This window comes from Pongo pygmaeus, chromosome 17 (genome assembly GCF_028885625.2).
Source record: "Pongo pygmaeus isolate AG05252 chromosome 17, NHGRI_mPonPyg2-v2.0_pri, whole genome shotgun sequence".
Taxonomy (NCBI): domain Eukaryota; kingdom Metazoa; phylum Chordata; class Mammalia; order Primates; family Hominidae; genus Pongo; species Pongo pygmaeus.
This window is the reverse complement of record NC_072390.2, coordinates 17957751-17976780: the sequence shown is the minus strand read 5'-3', so window position 1 is coordinate 17976780 and position 19030 is coordinate 17957751.

Sequence of the window (19030 nt, the reverse complement as noted above, 5' to 3'; positions counted from 1 at the left end):
TGTTTCAAAACTGCTCTTTCTATAGGTAAGTTCAAGTCTGTGAGTTGAATGCACTCAACACAAAGTAGTTTCTGAGAATGCTTCTGTTCAGTTTTTATGTGAAGATATTTCCTTTTCCAGCATAGGCCTCAAACGGCTCCAAATATCCACTTGCAGATTCTACAAAAAGAGTGTTTCCAAACTTCTCTATCAATTGGTAGGTTCAACTCTGTGAGTTGAATGAACTCATCACAAAGAAGTTTCTGAGAATCCTTCTCTCTAGTTTTTATGTGAAGATATTTCCTTTTCCAGCGTAGGCCTCAAAGCGCTCCAAATAAACACATGCAGATTCTACAAAAGGAGTGTTTCAAAACTGTTCTATCAAAGGGAACGTTCAAGTCTGTGAGTTGAATGTACTCATCACACAGATGTTTCTCAGAATGCTTCTGTCTAGTTTTTAGGTGAAGAGATTTCATTTCCCAGCATAGGCCTCAAAGCGCTCCAAATAAACACTTGCAGATTCTACAAAAGGAGTGTTTCGAAACTGCTCTTTCAAGAGGAACGTTCAAGTCTGTGAGTTGAATGCACTCATCACACAGAAGTTTCTGAGAATGCTTCTGTCTAGTTTTTATGTGAAGATGTTTCCTTTTCCAGCATAGGCCTCAAAACGCTCCAAATATCCTCTTGCAGATTCTACAAAAAAGAGTGTTTCAAAACTGTTCTATCAAAAGGAAGGTTCAACTCTGTGAGTTGAATGAATGCATCATGAAGAACTTTCTGAGAATGCTTCTCTGTAGTTTTTAGGTGAAGATAATCCAAAACCCAGCACAGGCCTCGAAGTGCTCCAAATAACCACTTGCAGATTTTACCAAAAGAGTGTTTCAAAACTGCTCTTTCTATAGGTAAGTTCAAGTCTGTGAGTTGAATGCACTCAACACAAAGAAGTTTCTGAGAATGCTTCTGTTCAGTTTTTATGTGAAGATATTTCCTTTTCCAGCATAGGCCTCAAACGGCTCCAAATATCCACTTGCAGATTCTACAAAAAGAGTGTTTCCAAACTTCTCTATCAATTGGTAGGTTCAACTCAGTGAGTTGAATGAAGTCATCACAAAGAAGTTTCTGAGAATCCTTCTCTCTAGTTTTTATGTGAAGATATTTCCTTTTCCAACATAGGCCTCAAGGTGCTCCGAATAAACACTTGCAGATTCTACAAACTTAATGTTTCAAAACTGTTCTATCAAAAGGAACGTTGAAGTCTGTGAGTTGAATGCACTCATCACAAAGAAGTTTCTCAGAATGCTTCCGTCTAGTTTTTAGGTGAAGAGATTTCATTTCCCAGCCCAGGCCTCAAAGCGCTCCAAATATCCACTTGCAGATTCTACAAGAAGAGTGTTTCCAAACTGCTCTTTCAAAAGGAAGCTTCAAGTCTGTGAGTTGAATGCACTCATCACAAAGAAGTTTCTGAGAATGCTTCCGTCTAGTTTCTATATGAAGATATTTCCTTTTCCAACATAGGCCCCAAAGTGCTCCAAATAAACCCTTGCAGATTCTCCAAAAGGAGTGTTTCAAAACTGCTCTTTCTATAGGTAAGTTCAAGTCTGTGAGTTGAATGCACTCAACACAAAGAAGTTTCTGAGAATGCTTCTGTTCAGTTTTTATGTGAAGATATTTCCTTTTCCAGCATAGGCCTCAAACGGCTCCAAATATCCACTTGCAGATTCTACAAAAGGAGTGTTTCCAAACTTCTCTATCAATTGGTAGGTTCAACTCTGTGAGTTGAATGAACTCATCACCAAGAAGTTTCTGAGAATCCTTCTCTCTAGTTTTTATGTGAAGATATTTCCTTTTCCAACGTAGGCCTCAAAGCGCTCCAAATAAACACATGCAGATTCTACAAAAGGAGTGTTTCAAAACTGTTCTATCAAAGGGAACGTTCAAGTCTGTGAGTTGAATGTACTCATCACACAGATGTTTCTCAGAATGCTTCTGTCTAGTTTTTAGGTGAAGAGATTTCATTTCCCAGCATAGGCCTCAAAGCGCTCCAAATATCCACTTGCAGAATCTACGAAAAGAGTGTTTCAAAGCTGCTCTTTCAAAAGCAAGGTTCATGTCTGTGTGTTGAATGCACTCATCTGAAAGAAGTTTCTGAGAATGCTTCTGTCTAGTTCTTACGTGAAGATATTTCCTTTTCCAGCTTAGGCCTCAAAGCGCTCCAAATAAACACTTGCAAATTTTACAAAAGGAGTGTTTCAAAAGAGTTCTATCAAAAGGAACGTTCAAGTCTGTGAGTTGAATGCACTTATCATACCGAAGTTTCCTGGAATGCTTCTGTCTAGTTTTTATGTGAAGACATTTCCTTTTCCAGCAGAGGCCTCAAAGCACTCCAAATATCCACTTGCAGATTCTACAAAAAGAGTGTTTCAAAACTGCTCTATCAAAAGCAAGCTTCAACACTGTGAGTAGAATGCACTCATCACAAAGAAGTTTCTGAGAATGCTTCTGTCTAGTTTTTATGTGAAGATATTTCCTTTTCCAACATAGGCCACAAAGCGCTCCAAATATCCACTTGCAGATTCTATAAGAAGAGAGTTTCCAAACTGCTCTTCCAAAAGGAGCTTCAAGTCTGTGAGTTGAATGCACTCATCACAAACAAGTTTCTGAGAATGCTTCCGTCTAGTTTCTATATGAAGATATTTCCTTTTCCAACATAGGCCCTAAAGTGCTCCAAATAAACCCTTGCAGATTCTACAAAAGGAGTGTTTCAAAACTGCTCTTTCTATAGGTAAGTTCAAGTCTGTGAGTTGAATTTACTCAACACAAAGAAGTTTCTGAGAATGCTTCTGTTCAGTTTTTATGTGAAGATATTTCCTTTTCCAGCATAGGCCTCAAACGGCTCCAAATATCCACTTGCAGATTCTACAAAAAGAGTGTTTCCAAACTTCTCTATCAATTGGTAGGTTCAACTCTGTGAGTTGAATGAAGTCATCACAAAGAAGTTTCTGAGAATCCTTCTCTCTAGTTTTTATGTGAAGATATTTCCTTTTCCAACGTAGGCCTCAAAGCGCTCCAAATAAACACATGCAGATTCTACAAAGGGAGTGTTTCAAAACTGTTCTATCAAAGGGAACATTCAAGTCTGTGAGTTGAATGTACTCATCACACAGAAGTTTCTCAGAATGCTTCTGTCTAGTTTTTAGGTGAAGAGATTTCATTTCCCAGCATAGGCCTCAAAGCGCTCCAAATATCCACTTGCAGATTCTATAAGAAGAGAGTTTCCAAACTGCTCTTTCAAAAGGAGCTTCAAGTCTGTGAGTTGAATGCACTCATCACACAGAAGTTTCTGAGAATGCTTCTGTCTAGTTTTTATGTGAAGATGTTTCCTTTTCCAGCATAGGCCTCAAAACGCTCCAAATATCCTCTTGCAGATTCTACAAAAAGAGTGTTTCAAAACTGTTCTATCAAAAGGAAGGTTCAACTCTGTGAGTTGAATGAATGCATCATGAAGAACTTTCTGAGAATGCTTCTCTGTAGTTTTTAGGTGAAGATATTCCAAAACCCAGCACAGGCCTCGAAGTGCTCCAAATAACCACTTGCAGATTTTACCAAAAGAGTGTTTCAAAACTGCTCTTTCTATAGGTAAGTTCAAGTCTGTGAGTTGAATGCACTCAACACAAAGAAGTTTCTGAGAATGCTTCTGTTCAGTTTTTATGTGAAGATATTTCCTTTTCCAGCATAGGCCTCAAACGGCTCCAAATATCCACTTGCAGATTCTACAAAAAGAGTGTTTCCAAACTTCTCTATCAATTGGTAGGTTCAACTCTGTGAGTTGAATGAAGTCATCACAAAGAAGTTTCTGAGAATCCTTCTCTCTAGTTTTTATGTGAAGATATTTCCTTTTCCAACGTAGGCCTCAAAGCGCTCCAAATAAACACATGCAGATTCTACAAAAGGAGTGTTTCAAAACTGTTCTATCAAAGGGAACGTTCAAGTCTGTGAGTTGAATGTACTCATCACACAGATGTTTCTCAGAATGCTTCTGTCTAGTTTTTAGGTGAAGAGATTTCATTTCCCAGCATAGGCCTCAAAGCGCTCCAAATATCCACTTGCAGATTCTATAAGAAGAGAGTTTCCAAACTGCTCTTTCAAAAGGAAGCTTCAAGTCTGTGAGATGAATGCACTCATCACAAAGAACTTTCTGAGAATGCTTCCGTCTAGTTTCTATATGAAGATATTTCCTTTTCCAACATAGGCCCCAAAGTGCTCCAAATAAACCCTTGCAGATTCTACAAAAGGAGTGTTTCAAAACTGCTCTTTCTATAGGTGAGTTCAAGTCTGTGAGTTGAATGCACTCAACACAAAGAAGTTTCTGAGAATGCTTCTGTTCAGTTTTTATGTGAAGATATTTCCTTTTCCAGCATAGGCCTCAAACGGCTCCAAATATCCACTTGCAGATTCTACAAAAAGAGTGTTTCCAAACTTCTCTATCAATTGGTAGGTTCAACTCTGTGAGTTGAATGAAGTCATCACAAAGAAGTTTCTGAGAATCCTTCTCTCTAGTTTTTATGTGAAGATATTTCCTTTTCCAACGTAGGCCTCAAAGCGCTCCAAATAAACACATGCAGATTCTACAAAAGGAGTGTTTCAAAACTGTTCTATCAAAAGGAACGTTCAAGTCTGTGAGTTGAATGTACTCATCACACAGATGTTTCTCAGAATGCTTCTGTCTAGTTTTTAGGTGAAGAGATTTCATTTCCCAGCATAGGCCTCAAAGCGCTCCAAATATCCACTTGCAGATTCTATAAGAAGAGAGTTTCCAAACTGCTCTTTCAAAAGGAAGCTTCAAGCCTGTGAGTTGAATGCACTCATCACAAAGAAGTTTCTGGGAATGCTTCCGTCTAGTTTCTATATGAAGATATTTCCTTTTCCAACATAGGCCCCAAAGTGCTCCAAATAAACCCTTGCAGATTCTACAAAAGGAGTGTTTCAAAACTGCTCTTTCTATAGGTAAGTTCAAGTCTGTGAGTTGAATGCACTCAACACAAAGAAGTTTCTGAGAATGCTTCTGTTCAGTTTTTATGTGAAGATATTTCCTTTTCCAGCATAGGCCTCAAACGGCTCCAAATATCCACTTGCAGATTCTACAAAAAGAGTGTTTCCAAACATCTCTATCAATTGGTAGGTTCAACTCTGTGAGTTGAATGAACTCATCACCAAGAAGTTTCTGAGAATCCTTCTCTCTAGTTTTTATGTGAAGATATTTCCTTTTCCAGCGTAGGCCTCAAAGAGCTCCAAATAAACACATGCAGATTCTACAAAAGGAGTGTTTCAAAACTGTTCTATCAAAGGGAACGTTCAAGTCTGTGAGTTGAATGTACTCATCACACAGATGTTTCTCAGAATGCTTCTGTCTAGTTTTTAGGTGAAGAGATTTCATTTCCCAGCATAGGCCTCAAAGCGCTCCAAATATCCACTTGCAGAATCTACGAAAAGAGTGTTTCAAAGCTGCTCTTTCAAAAGCAAGGTTCAAGTCTGTGTGTTGAATGCACTCATCCGAAAGAAGTTTCTGAGAATGCTTCTGTCTAGTTCTTACGTGAAGATATTTCCTTTTCCAGCTTAGGCCTCAAAGCGCTCCAAATAAACACTTGCAAATTCTACAAAAGGAGTGTTTCAAAAGAGTTCTATCAAAAGGAACGTTCAAGTCTGTGAGTTGAATGCACTTATCATACCGAAGTTTCCTGGAATGCTTCTGTCTAGTTTTTATGTGAAGACATTTCCTTTTCCAGCAGAGGCCTCAAAGCACTCCAAATATCCACTTGCAGATTCTACAAAAAGAGTGTTTCAAAACTGCTCTATCAAAAGCAAGCTTCAACAATGTGAGTAGAATGCACTCATCACAAAGAAGTTTCTGAGAATGCTTCTGTCTAGTTTTTATGTGAAGATATTTCCTTTTCCAACATAGGCCTCAAAGCGCTCCAAATAAACACTTGCAGATTCTACAAAAGGAGTGTTTCGAAACTGCTCTTTCAAGAGGAACGTTCAAGTCTGTGAGTTGAATGCACTCATCACACAGAAGTTTCTGAGAATGCTTCTGTCTAGTTTTCATGTGAAGATGTTTCCTTTTCCAGCATAGGCCTCAAAACGCTCCAAATATCCTCTTGCAGATTCTACAAAAAAGAGTGTTTCAAAACTGTTCTATCAAAAGGAAGGTTCAACTCTGTGAGTTGAATGAATGCATCATGAAGAACTTTCTGAGAATGCTTCTCTGTAGTTTTTAGGTGAAGATATTCCAAAACCCAGCACAGGCCTCGAAGTGCTCCAAATAACCACTTGCAGATTTTACCAAAAGAGTGTTTCAAAACTGCTCTTTCTATAGGTAAGTTCAAGTCTGTGAGTTGAATGCACTCAACACAAAGAAGTTTCTGAGAATGCTTCTGTTCAGTTTTTATGTGAAGATATTTCCTTTTCCAGCATAGGCCTCAAACGGCTCCAAATATCCACTTGCAGATTCTACAAAAGGAGTGTTTCCAAACTTCTCTATCAATTGGTAGGTTCAACTCTGTGAGTTGAATGAAGTCATCACAAAGAAGTTTCTGAGAATCCTTCTCTCTAGTTTTCATGTGAAGATATTTCCTTTTCCAACATAGGCCTCAAGGTGCTCCGAATAAACACTTGCAGATTCTACAAACTTAATGTTTCAAAACTGTTCTATCAAAAGGAACGTTGAAGTCTGTGAGTTGAATGCACTCATCACAAAGAAGTTTCTCAGAATGCTTCCGTCTAGTTTTTAGGTGAAGAGATTTCATTTCCCAGCAAAGGCCTCAAAGCGCTCCAAATATCCACTTGCAGATTCTACAAGAAGAGTGTTTCCAAACTGCTCTTTCAAAAGGAAGCTTCAAGTCTGTGAGTTGAATGCACTCATCACAAAGAAGTTTCTGAGAATGCTTCCGTCTAGTTTCTATATGAAGATATTTCCTTTTCCAACATAGGCCCCAAAGTGCTCCAAATAAACCCTTGCAGATTCTACAAAAGGAGTGTTTCAAAACTGCTCTTTCTATAGGTAAGTTCAAGTCTGTGAGTTGAATGCACTCAACACAAAGAAGTTTCTGAGAATGCTTCTGTTCAGTTTTTATGTGAAGATATTTCCTTTTCCAGCATAGGCCTCAAACGGCTCCAAATATCCACTTGCAGATTCTACAAAAAGAGTGTTTCCAAACTTCTCTATCAATTGGTAGGTTCAACTCTGTGAGTTGAATGAAGTCATCACAAAGAAGTTTCTGAGAATCCTTCTCTCTAGTTTTTACGTGAAGATATTTCCTTTTCCAGCGTAGGCCTCAAAGCGCTCCAAATAAACACATGCAGATTCTACAAAAGGAGTGTTTCAAAACTGTTCTATCAAAGGGAACGTTCAAGTCTGTGAGTTGAATGTACTCATCACACAGATGTTTCTCAGAATGCTTCTGTCTAGTTTTTAGGTGAAGAGATTTCATTTCCCAGCATAGGCCTCAAAGCGCTCCAAATATCCACTTGCAGATTCTATAAGAAGAGAGTTTCCAAACTGCTCTTTCAAAAGGAAGCTTCAAGCCTGTGAGTTGAATGCACTCATCACAAAGAAGTTTCTGAGAATGCTTCCGTCTAGTTTCTATATGAAGATATTTCCTTTTCCAACATAGGCCCCAAAGTGCTCCAAATAAACCCTTGCAGATTCTACAAAAGGAGTGTTTCAAAACTGCTCTTTCTATAGGTAAGTTCAAGTCTGTGAGTTGAATGCACTCAACACAAAGAAGTTTCTGAGAATGCTTCTGTTCAGTTTTTATGTGAAGATATTTCCTTTTCCAGCATAGGCCTCAAACGGCTCCAAATATCCACTTGCAGATTCTACAAAAGGAGTGTTTCCAAACTTCTCTATCAATTGGTAGGTTCAACTCTGTGAGTTGAATGAACTCATCACAAAGAAGTTTCTGAGAATCCTTCTCTCTAGTTTTTATGTGAAGATATTTCCTTTTCCAACGTAGGCCTCAAAGCGCTCCAAATAAACACATGCAGATTCTACAAAAGGAGTGTTTCAAAACTGTTCTATCAAAGGGAACATTCAAGTCTGTGAGTTGAATGTACTCATCACACTGATGTTTCTCAGAATGCTTCTGTCTAGTTTTTAGGTGAAGAGATTTCATTTCCCAGCATAGGCCTCAAAGCGCTCCAAATATCCACTTGCAGAATCTACGAAAAGAGTGTTTCAAAGCTGCTCTTTCAAAAGCAAGGTTCAAGTCTGTGTGTTGAATGCACTCATCTGAAAGAAGTTTCTGAGAATGCTTCTGTCTAGTTCTTACGTGAAGATATTTCCTTTTCCAGCTTAGGCCTCAAAGCGCTCCAAATAAACACTTGCAAATTTTACAAAAGGAGTGTTTCAAAAGAGTTCTATCAAAAGGAACGTTCAAGTCTGTGAGGTGAATGCACTTATCATACCGAAGTTTCCTGGAATGCTTCTGTCTAGTTTTTATGTGAAGACATTTCCTTTTCCAGCAGAGGCCTCAAAGCACTCCAAATATCCACTCGCAGATTCTACAAAAAGAGTGTTTCAAAACTGCTCTATCAAAAGCAAGCTTCAACACTGTGAGTAGAATGCACTCATCACAAAGAAGTTTCTGAGAATGCTTCTGTCTAGTTTTTATGTGAAGATATTTCCTTTTCCAACATAGGCCTCAAAGCGCTCCAAATAAACACTTGCAGATTTTACAAAAGGGGTGTTTCGAAACTGCTCTTTCAAGAGGAACGTTCAAGTCTGTGAGTTGAATGAACTCATCACACAGAAGTTTCTGAGAAGGCTTCTGTCTAGTTTTTATGTGAAGATATTTCCTTTTCCAGCATAGGCCTCAAAACGCTCCAAATATCCTCTTGCAGATTCTACAAAAAGAGTGTTTCAAAACTGTTCTATGAAAAGGAAGGTTCAACTCTGTAAGTTGAATGAATGCATCGTGAAGAACTTTCTGAGAATGCTTCTCTGTAGTTTTTAGGTGAAGATATTCCAAAACCCAGCACAGGACTCGAAGTGCTCCAAATAACCACTTGCAGATTTTACCAAAAGAGTGTTTCAAAACTGCTCTTTCTATAGGTAAGTTCAAGTCTGTGAGTTGAATGCACTCAACACAAAGAAGTTTCTGAGAATGCTTCTGTTCAGTTTTTATGTGAAGATATTTCCTTTTCCAGCATAGGCCTCAAACGGCTCCAAATATCCACTTGCAGATTCTACAAAAAGAGTGTTTCCAAACTTCTCTATCAATTGATAGGTTCAACTCCGTGAGTTGAATGAAGTCATCACAAAGAAGTTTCTGAGAATCCTTCTCTCTAGTTTTTATGTGAAGATATTTCCTTTTCCAACGTAGGCCTCAAAGCGCTCCAAATAAACACATGCAGATTCTACAAAAGGAGTGTTTCAAAACTGTTCTATCAAAGGGAACGTTCAAGTCTGTGAGTTGAATGTACTGATCACACAGAGGTTTCTCAGAATGTTTCTGTCTAGTTTTTAGGTGAAGAGATTTCATTTCCCAGCATAGGCCTCAAAGCGCTCCAAATATCCACTTGCAGATTCTATAAGAAGAGTGTTTCCAAACTGCTCTTTCAAAAGGAAGCTTCAAGTCTGTGAGTTGAATGCACTCATCACAAAGAAGTTTCTGAGAATGCTTCCGTCTAGTTTCTATATGAAGATATTTCCTTTTCCAACATAGGCCCCAAAGTGCTCCAAATAAACCCTTGCAGATTCTACAAAAGGAGTGTTTCAAAACTGCTCTTTCTATAGGTAAGTTCAAGTCTGTGAGTTGAATGCACTCAACAAAAAGAAGTTTCTGAGAATGCTTCTGTTCAGTTTTTATGTGAAGATATTTCCATTTCCAGCATAGGCCTCAAACGGCTCCAAATATCCACTTGCAGATTCTACAAAAAGAGTGTTTCCAAACTTCTCTATCAATTGGTAGGTTCAACTCTGTGAGTTGAATGAACTCATCACCAAGATGTTTCTGAGAATCCTTCTCTCTAGTTTTTATGTGAAGATATTTCCTTTTCCAGCGTAGGCCTCAAAGCGCTCCAAATAAACACATGCAGATTCTACAAAAGGAGTGTTTCAAAACTGTTCTATCAAAGGGAACTTTCAAGTCTGTGAGTTGAATGTACTCATCACACAGATGTTTCTCAGAATGCTTCTGTCTAGTTTTTAGGTGAAGAGATTTCATTTCCCAGCATAGGCCTCAAAGCGCTCCAAATATCCACTTGCAGAATCTACGAAAAGAGTGTTTCAAAGCTGCTCTTTCAAAAGCAAGGTTCAAGTCTGTGTGTTGAATGCACTCATCCGAAAGAAGTTTCTGAGAATGCTTCTGTCTAGTTCTTACGTGAAGATATTTCCTTTTCCAGCTTAGGCCTCAAAGCGCTCCAAATAAACACTTGCAAATTCTACAAAAGGAGTGTTTCAAAAGAGTTCTATCAAAAGGAACGTTCAAGTCTGTGAGTTGAATGCACTTATCATACCGAAGTTTCCTGGAATGCTTCTGTCTAGTTTTTATGTGAAGACATTTCCTTTTCCAGCAGAGGCCTCAAAGCACTCCAAATATCCACTTGCAGATTCTACAAAAAGAGTGTTTCAAAACTGCTCTATCAAAAGCAAGCTTCAACACTGTGAGTAGAATGCACTCATCACAAAGAAGTTTCTGAGAATGCTTCTGTCTAGTTTTTATGTGAAGATATTTCCTTTTCCAACATAGGCCTCAAAGCGCTCCAAATAAACACTTGCAGATTCTACAAAAGGAGTGTTTCGAAACTGCTCTTTCAAGAGGAACGTTCAAGTCTGTGAGTTGAATGCACTCATCACACAGAAGTTTCTGAGAATGCTTCTGTCTAGTTTTTATGTGAAGATGTTTCCTTTTCCAGCATAGGCCTCAAAACGCTCCAAATATCCTCTTGCAGATTCTACAAAAAGAGTGTTTCAAAACTGTTCTATCAAAAGGAAGGTTCAACTCTGTGAGTTGAATGAATGCATCATGAAGAACTTTCTGAGAATGCTTCTCTGTAGTTTTTAGGTGAAGATATTCCAAAACCCAGCACAGGCCTCGAAGTGCTCCAAATAACCACTTGCAGATTTTACCAAAAGAGTGTTTCAAAACTGCTCTTTCTATAGGTAAGTTCAAGTCTGTGAGTTGAATGCACTCAACACAAAGAAGTTTCTGAGAATGCTTCTGTTCAGTTTTTATGTGAAGATATTTCCTTTTCCAGCATAGGCCTCAAACGGCTCCAAATATCCACTTGCAGATTCTACAAAAGGAGTGTTTCCAAACTTCTCTATCAATTGGTAGGTTCAACTCTGTGAGTTGAATGAAGTCATCACAAAGAAGTTTCTGAGAATCCTTCTCTCTAGTTTTTATGTGAAGATATTTCCTTTTCCAACATAGGCCTCAAGGTGCTCCGAATAAACACTTGCAGATTCTACAAACTTAATGTTTCAAAACTGTTCTATCAAAAGGAACGTTGAAGTCTGTGAGTTGAATGCACTCATCACAAAGAAGTTTCTCAGAATGCTTCCGTCTAGTTTTTAGGTGAAGAGATTTCATTTCCCAGCACAGGCCTCAAAGCGCTCCAAATATCCACTTGCAGATTCTACAAGAAGAGTGTTTCCAAACTGCTCTTTCAAAAGGAAGCTTCAAGTCTGTGAGTTGAATGCACTCATCACAAAGAAGTTTCTGAGAATGCTTCCGTCTAGTTTCTATATGAAGATATTTCCTTTTCCAACATAGGCCCCAAAGTGCTCCAAATAAACCCTTGCAGATTCTCTAAAAGGAGTGTTTCAAAACTGCTCTTTCTATAGGTAAGTTCAAGTCTGTGAGTTGAATGCACTCAACACAAAGAAGTTTCTGAGAATGCTTCTGTTCAGTTTTTATGTGAAGATATTTCCTTTTCCAGCATAGGCCTCAAACGGCTCCAAATATCCACTTGCAGATTCTACAAAAAGAGTGTTTCCAAACTTCTCTATCAATTGGTAGGTTCAACTCTGTGAGTTGAATGCAGTCATCACAAAGAAGTTTCTGAGAATCCTTCTCTCTAGTTTTTATGTGAAGATATTTCCTTTTCCAACGTAGGCCTCAAAGCGCTCCAAATAAACACATGCAGATTCTACAAAAGGAGTGTTTCAAAACTGTTCTATCAAAGGGAACGTTCAAGTCTGTGAGTTGAATGTACTCATCACACAGATGTTTCTCAGAATGCTTCTGTCTAGTTTTTAGGTGAAGAGATTTCATTTCCCAGCATAGGCCTCAAAGCGCTCCAAATATCCACTTGCAGAATCTACGAAAAGAGTGTTTCAAAGCTGCTCTTTCAAAAGCAAGGTTCAAGTCTGTGTGTTGAATGCACTCATCTGAAAGAAGTTTCTGAGAATGCTTCTGTCTAGTTCTTACGTGAAGATATTTCCTTTTCCAGCTTAGGCCTCAAAGCGCTCCAAATAAACACTTGCAAATTCTACAAAAGGAGTGTTTCAAAAGAGTTCTATCAAAAGGAACGTTCAAGTCTGTGAGTTGAATGCACTTATCATACCGAAGTTTCCTGGAATGCTTCTGTCTAGTTTTTATGTGAAGACATTTCCTTTTCCAGCAGAGGCCTCAAAGCACTCCAAATATCCACTTGCAGATTCTACAAAAAGAGTGTTTCAAAACTGCTCTATCAAAAGCAAGCTTCAACACTGTGAGTAGAATGCACTCATCACAAAGAAGTTTCTGAGAATGCTTCTGTCTAGTTTTTATGTGAAGATATTTCCTTTTCCAACATAGGCCTCAAAGCGCTCCAAATAAACACTTGCAGATTCTACAAAAGGAGTGTTTCGAAACTGCTCTTTCAAGAGGAACGTTCAAGTCTGTGAGTTGAATGCACTCATCACACAGAAGTTTCTGAGAATGCTTCTGTCTAGTTTTTATGTGAAGATGTTTCCTTTTCCAGCATAGGCCTCAAAACGCTCCAAATATCCTCTTGCAGATTCTACAAAAAGAGTGTTTCAAAACTGTTCTATCAAAAGGAAGGTTCAACTCTGTGAGTTGAATGAATGCATCATGAAGAACTTTCTGAGAATGCTTCTCTGTAGTTTTTAGGTGAAGATATTCCAAAACCCAGCACAGGCCTCGAAGTGCTCCAAATAACCACTTGCAGATTTTACCAAAAGAGTGTTTCAAAACTGCTCTTTCTATAGGTAAGTTCAAGTCTGTGAGTTGAATGCACTCAACACAAAGAAGTTTCTGAGAATGCTTCTGTTCAGTTTTTATGTGAAGATATTTCCTTTTCCAGCATAGGCCTCAAACGGCTCCAAATATCCACTTGCAGATTCTACAAAAAGAGTGTTTCCAAACTTCTCTATCAATTGGTAGGTTCAACTCTGTGAGTTGAATGAAGTCATCACAAAGAAGTTTCTGAGAATCCTTCTCTCTAGTTTTTATGTGAAGATATTTCCTTTTCCAACATAGGCCTCAAGGTGCTCCGAATAAACACTTGCAGATTCTACAAACTTAATGTTTCAAAACTGTTCTATCAAAAGGAACGTTGAAGTCTGTGAGTTGAATGCACTCATCACAAAGAAGTTTCTCAGAACCCTTCCGTCTAGTTTTTAGGTGAAGAGATTTCATTTCCCAGCACAGGCCTCAAAGCGCTCCAAATATCCACTTGCAGATTCTACAAGAAGAGTGTTTCCAAACTGCTCTTTCAAAAGGAAGCTTCAAGTCTGTGAGTTGAATGCACTCATCACAAAGAAGTTTCTGAGAATGCTTCCGTCTAGTTTCTATATGAAGATATTTCCTTTTCCAACATAGGCCCCAAAGTGCTCCAAATAAACCCTTGCAGATTCTACAAAAGGAGTGTTTCAAAACTGCTCTTTCTATAGGTAAGTTCAAGTCTGTGAGTTGAATGCACTCAACACAAAGAAGTTTCTGAGAATGCTTCTGTTCAGTTTTTATGTGAAGATATTTCCTTTTCCAGCATAGGCCTCAAACGGCTCCAAATATCCACTTGCAGATTCTACAAAAGAAGTGTTTCCAAACTTCTCTATCAATTGGTAGGTTCAACTCTGTGAGTTGAATGAAGTCATCACAAAGAAGTTTCTGAGAATCCTTCTCTCTAGTTTTTATGTGAAGATATTTCCTTTTCCAACGTAGGCCTCAAAGCGCTCCAAATAAACACATGCAGATTCTACAAAAGGAGTGTTTCAAAACTGTTCTATCAAAGGGAACGTTCAAGTCTGTGAGTTGAATGTATTCATCACACAGATGTTTCTCAGAATGCTTCTGTCTAGTTTTTAGGTGAAGAGATTTCATTTCCCAGCATAGGCCTCAAAGCGCTCCAAATATCCACTTGCAGATTCTATAAGAAGAGAGTTTCCAAACTGCTCTTTCAAAAGGAAGCTTCAAGTCTGTGTGTTGAATGCACTCATCCAAAAGAAGTTTCTGAGAATGCTTCTGTCTAGTTCTTACGTGAAGATATTTCCTTTTCCAGGTAAGGCCTCAAAGCGCTCCAAATAAACACTTGCAAATTCTACAAAAGGAGTGTTTCAAAAGAGTTCTATCAAAAGGAACGTTCAAGTCTGTGAGTTGAATGCACTTATCATACCGAAGTTTCCTGGAATGCTTCTGTCTAGTTTTTATGTGAAGACATTTCCTTTTCCAGCAGAGGCCTCAAAGCACTCCAAATATCCACTTGCAGATTCTACAAAAAGAGTGTTTCAAAACTGCTCTATCAAAAGCAAGCTTCAACACTGTGAGTAGAATGCACTCATCACAAAGAAGTTTCTGAGAATGCTTCTGTCTAGTTTTTATGTGAAGATATTTCCTTTTCCAACATAGGCCTCAAAGCGCTCCAAATAAACACTTGCAGATTCTACAAAAGGAGTGTTTCGAAACTGCTCTTTCAAGAGGAACGTTCAAGTCTGTGAGTTGAATGCACTCATCACACAGAAGTTTCTGAGAATGCTTCTGTCTAGTTTTTATGTGAAGATGTTTCCTTTTCCAGCATAGGCCTCAAAACGCTCCAAATATCCTCTTGCAGATTCTACAAAAAGAGTGTTTCAAAACTGTTCTATCAAAAGGAAGGTTCAACTCTGTGAGTTGAATGAATGCATCATGAAGAACTTTCTGAGAATGCTTCTCTGTAGTTTTTAGGTGGAGATATTCCAAAACCCAGCACAGGCCTCGAAGTGCTCCAAATAACCACTTGCAGATTTTACCAAAAGAGTGTTTCAAAACTGCTCTTTCTATAGGTAAGTTCAAGTCTGTGAGTTGAATGCACTCAACACAAAGAAGTTTCTGAGAATGCTTCTGTTCAGTTTTTATGTGAAGATATTTCCTTTTCCAGCATAGGCCTCAAACGGCTCCAAATATCCACTTGCAGATTCTACAAAAAGAGTGTTTCCAAACTTCTCTATCAATTGGTAGGTTCAACTCTGTGAGTTGAATGAAGTCATCACAAAGAAGTTTCTGAGAATCCTTCTCTCTAGTTTTTATGTGAAGATATTTCCTTTTCCAACATAGGCCTCAAGGTGCTCCGAATAAACACTTGCAGATTCTACAAACTTAATGTTTCAAAACTGTTCTATCAAAAGGAACGTTGAAGTCAGTGAGTTGAATGCACTCATCACAAAGAAGTTTCTCAGAATGCTTCCGTCTAGTTGTTAGGTGAAGAGATTTCATTTCCCAGCACAGGCCTCAAAGCGCTCCAAATATCCACTTGCAGATTCTAAAAGAAGAGTGTTTCCAAACTGCTCTTTCAAAATGAAGCTTCAAGTCTGTGAGTTGAATGCACTCATCACAAAGAAGTTTCTGAGAATGCTTCCGTCTAGTTTCTATATGAAGATATTTCCTTTTCCAACATAGGCCCCAAAGTGCTCCAAATAAACCCTTGCAGATTCTCCAAAAGGAGTGTTTCAAAACTGCTCTTTCTATAGGTAAGTTCAAGTCTGTGAGTTGAATGCACTCAACACAAAGAAGTTTCTGAGAATGCTTCTGTCTAGTTTTTATGTGAAGATATTTCCTTTTCCAACATAGGCCTCAAAGCGCTCCAAATAAACACATGCAGATTCTACAAAAGGAGTGTTTCGAAACTGCTCTTTCAAGAGGAACGTTCAAGTCTGTGAGTTGAATGCACTCATCACACAGAAGTTTCTGAGAATGCTTCTGTCTAGTTTTTATGTGAAGATGTTTCCTTTTCCAGCATAGGCCTCAAAACGCTCCAAATATCCTTTTGCAGATTCTACAAAAAGAGTGTTTCAAAACTGTTCTATCAAAAGGAAGGTTCAACTCTGTGAGTTGAATGAATGCATCATGAAGAACTTTCTGAGAATGCTTCTCTGTAGTTTTTAGGTGAAGATATTCCAAAACCCAGCACAGGCCTCGAAGTGCTCCAAATAACCACTTGCAGATTTTACCAAAAGAGTGTTTCAAAACTGCTCTTTCTATAGGTAAGTTCAAGTCTGTGAGTTGAATGCACTCAACACAAAGAAGTTTCTGAGAATGCTTCTGTTCAGTTTTTATGTGAAGATATTTCCTTTTCCAGCATAGGCCTCAAACGGCTCCAAATATCCACTTGCAGATTCTACAAAAAGAGTGTTTCCAAACTTCTCTATCAATTGGTAGGTTCAACTCTGTGAGTTGAATGAAGTCATCACAAAGAAGTTTCTGAGAATCCTTCTCTCTAGTTTTTATGTGAAGATATTTCCTTTTCCAGCGTAGGCCTCAAAGCACTCCAAATAAACACATGCAGATTCTACAAAAGGAGTGTTTCAAAACTGTTCTATCAAAGGGAATGTTCAAGTCTGTGAGTTGAATGTACTCATCACACAGATGTTTCTCAGAATGCTTCTGTCTAGTTTTTAGGTGAAGAGATTTCATTTCCCAGCATAGGCCTCAAAGCGCTCCAAATATCCACTTGCAGAATCTATGAAAAGAGTGTTTCAAAGCTGCTCTTTCAAAAGCAAGGTTCAAGTCTGTGTGGTGAATGCACTCATCCGAAAGAAGTTTCTGAGAATGCTTCTGTCTAGTTCTTACGTGAAGATATTTCCTTTTCCAGCTTAGGCCTCAAAGCGCTCCAAATAAACACTTGCAAATTCTACAAAAGGAGTGTTTCAAAAGAGTTCTATGAAAAGGAACGTTCAAGTCTGTGAGTTGAATGCACTTATCATACCGAAGTTTCCTGGAATGCCTCTGTCTAGTTTTTATGTGAAGACATTTCCTTTTCCAGCAGAGGCCTCAAAGCACTCCAAATATCCACTTGCAGATTCTACAAAAAGAGTGTTTCAAAACTGCTCTATCAAAAGCAAGCTTCAACACTGTGAGTAGAATGCACTCATCACAAAGAAGTTTCTGAGAATGCTTCTGTCTAGTTTTTATGTGAAGATATTTCCTTTTCCAACATAGGCCTCAAAGCGCTCCAAATAAACACTTGCAGATTCTACAAAAGGAGTGTTTCGAAACTGCTCTTTCAAGAGGAACGTTCAAGTCTGTGAGTTGAATGCACTCATCACACAGAAGTTTCTGAGAATGCTTCTGTCTAGTTTTTATGTGAAGATGTTTCCTTTTCCAGCATAGGCCTCAAACGCTCCAAATATCCTCTGGCAGATTCTACAAAAAGAGTGTTTCAAAACTGTTCTATCAAAAGGAAGGTTCAACTCTGTGAGTTGAATGAATGCATCATGAAGAACTTTCTGAGAATGCTTCTCTGTAGTTTTTAGGTGAAGATATTCCAAAACCCAGCACAGGCCTCGAAGTGCTCCAAATAACCACTTGCAGATTTTACCAAAAGAGTGTTTCAAAACTGCTCTTTCTATAGGTAAGTTCAAGTCTGTGAGTTGAATGCACTCAACACAAAGAAGTTTCTGAGAATGCTTCTGTTCAGTTTTTATGTGAAGATATTTCCTTTTCCAGCATAGGCCTCAAACGGCTCCAAATATCCACTTGCAGATTCTACAAAAAGAGTGTTTCCAAACTTCTCTATCAATTGGTAGGTTCAACTCTGTGAGTTGAATGAAGTCATCACAAAGAAGTTTCTGAGAATCCTTCTCTCTAGTTTTTATGTGAAGATATTTCCTTTTCCAACATAGGCCTCAAGGTGCTCCGAATAAACACTTGCAGATTCTACAAACTTAATGTTTCAAAACTGTTCTATCAAAAGGAACGTTGAAGTCTGTGAGTTGAATGAACTCATCTCAAAGAAGTTTCTCAGAATGCTTCCGTCTAGTTTTTAGGTGAAGAGATTTCGTTTCCCAGCACAGGCCCCAAGCGTTCCAAATATCCACTTGCAGATTCTAGAAGAAGAGTGTTTCCAAACTGCTCTTTCAAAAGGAAGCTTCAAGTCTGTGAGTTGAATGCACTCATCACAAAGAAGTTTCTGAGAATGCTTCCGTCTAGTTTCTATATGAAGATATTTCCTTTTCCAACATAGGCCCCAAAGTGCTCCAAATAAACCCTTGCAGATTCTACAAAAGGAGTGTTTCAAAACTGCTCTTTCTATAGGTAAGTTCAAGTCTGTGAGTTGAATGCACTCAACACAAAGAAGTTTTTGAGAATGATTCTGTTCAGTTTTTATGTGAAGATATTTCCTTTTCCAGCATAGGCCTCAAACGGCTCCAAATATCCACTTGCAGATTCTACAAAAAGAGTGTTTCCAAACTTCTCTATCAATTGGTAGGTTCAACTCTGTGAGTTGAATGAAGTCATCACAAAGAAGTTTCTGAGAATCCTTCTCTCTAGTTTTTATGTGAAGATATTTCCTTTTCCAACGTAGGCCTCAAAGCGCTCCAAATAAACACATGCAGATTCTACAAAAGGAGTGTTTCAAAACTGTTCTATCAAAGGGAACGTTCAAGTCTGTGAGTTGAATGTACTCATCACACAGATGTTTCTCAGAATGCTTCTGTCTAGTTTTTAGGTGAAGAGATTTCATTTCCCAGCATAGGCCTCAAAGCGCTCCAAATATCCACTTGTAGATTCTATAAGAAGAGAGTTTCCAAACTGCTCTTTCAAAAGGAAGCTTCAAGTCTGTGAGTTGAATG